The sequence below is a fragment of the Sorex fumeus genome, unplaced genomic scaffold, assembly GCF_029834395.1.
Source record: "Sorex fumeus unplaced genomic scaffold, SorFum_2.1 ptg000021l, whole genome shotgun sequence".
NCBI classification, from domain to species: Eukaryota; Metazoa; Chordata; class Mammalia; order Eulipotyphla; family Soricidae; genus Sorex; species Sorex fumeus.
The window spans coordinates 14,974,475-14,976,530 of record NW_026606078.1 but is presented as its reverse complement, the minus strand read 5'-3'; the positions used below and the strand labels follow the sequence as shown (position 1 = coordinate 14,976,530).

Genomic DNA, 2,056 nt, shown 5'->3' with positions numbered 1-2,056 from the left:
TTAAGTAATCAAAAAAAAAAACCACAACCAACAAATACTGGCAATTAATATGATAGGCCAAGGATGAATGTTTTTAATAAATTAGTGCTGTGAAATAAATCAGTATTTAGCTATTCAACTTCAATAGTAAAAATAAGCATAAACCATGATCATATAATCTGTATTGAAAGAAGTGTAAATGACTGGTAAACACAAGGGCAAGATACTCGCAGATGCCTACCAGGTTCTCTCAGAGTAAGAACTGGACAATAATTGTTGTTGTCTTATCAACAAAATCCAGTCTCTGTATCTTGGACATTGATGGGATTACATGACTCCAGGGGCAGTTCGTGGTTGTAACACTTAGCTACTAGGAGATGGGGGATCTGGTTGGAGGGGGCCCAGTCTTGATCTGAGCAGCCTTGGAGATCTCATCCCCCGGTTGGGCACACCTGGGTTCCTCTGTCAGATTTGTTCATCCATGAGGCTCCTTCAAGCTTGGGGAGAGTGGTCTAACGCGTACCTATGGCTGGTTGCAGAGGTCTTCAGGTGCCGGGGCTCTGCTTGGCACGGTGAGGGAAACTCAACACACCCCCTCCAAGGGACCCCGGTGAAGAAAGCCAGGTGCGGGATCAGGAGACTGTCATTTTAGACATATTTGGAATTAATTTTAGATCAAAAAGTACACATCATTCAAACTACGTATGTGCTTAGTAATAAATTACTACACACTTGTTCAATCACCTAAGAAACCCCACTCTGCTCAGAGAACTAGATTTTTAATTATAGGTCTGTTTTGCCCATGTGTCATGACTGAGAATCACTATCATTAGATATGAAACTCACTATACACAAAGATGCACACAGGCTGCTTTGAGTCATCTGTGTTGTTAATGTGTGTTGGCCATTAAACTTCACTGAGACCCTTTTTTCTGTCCTTTACAGGAGCCTCATGAGTCTCAACTTCCGTTCAAGTTGAACGTATAATAATGTGGAATGAAATCATCAATATGCTGCTCACCTCTTCCTTCAGGAGAAAAATCCTACTTACATTCAAGGTGGTCAAAGTGCAGACAACACCATCCACCTTTTCCTGGAGATGTACACGGGACTGAGGTGAGAACAGCAAAAGGCTCTAGTTTAATGGTCTTAATGAAGGTTTCAGGGAAGGGCATTAAACAGGACTCATATAACATCTTCCAAAAGAATTATTTTGTAAAACTGATGCCTTGATTATGGTAAAAGATAATATGGTAAAAACCATATTTTTCTTTCTGGGACATTAAAGTCCTAAATCTATCAAGCTGCTTTGAAATACTTTCCTTGATTAGGTACCACTCTCTGCCATAGGGTAAGTAAGGACAACACTCAAAGTAATCAGAAGAGAAAAATTAACTCCTACTAGGTTTGGTTACACATATACTAAAATTGAAATGATACAGAGATTATCATGGTCCTTGCACAGAGATGACATGCAAACTTGTAAAGAGTTCCATATTTTTGTTGCAAGAAGAAATAACACAGCTACTTTAAGCTAAGGCAATCCCCACAAGTACAAAAATTCTACATAAAGATAGAACAAATCCCCATAACAACAATCTCTCTCAATGTCAATGGACTAAATGTGCCAATTCAGAGGCACAGAATAGGAAGATGAATTAGAAAACTGAACCCAACATTCTGATGCCTGCAAGAAACACATCTGAGCAATCAAAGCAACCATGGGCTAAAAGTAAAAGGCTGGAAAACAAGTCTTCAAGAAAAGAACACTTCCACAAAGCTGGAGTAGACATACTAGTATCAGACCACATGGACTTCAGGCTAAAGGTTATAAGAGACAGTGAATGTCATTTCTTCATGATCATGGGATCTGTACATCAGAAAGAACTCACCCTCCTCAATGTAGATGCTCCATGACAGACCAGCAAAATACTTAAAAACAACTTCTAATAGACTTAAAAAAAACATTGATAGCAAAACACTACTAGGTGGAGATATCAACACTACTTTTTCACTTCTCAATAGATCAAACAGACTAAATCTCATCAAGGAAATATTTTATTTAAGGGAAGTAATG

General features: G+C 38.8%; 1 pseudogene; it reads left to right on the top strand.

The window, feature by feature from the left end:
* The first annotated feature begins 1,384 nt into the window (after positions 1-1,384).
* On the top strand, positions 1,385-1,481 carry LOC130022986 (uncharacterized; annotated as a pseudogene).
* Positions 1,482-2,056: the final 575 nt, after the last annotated feature.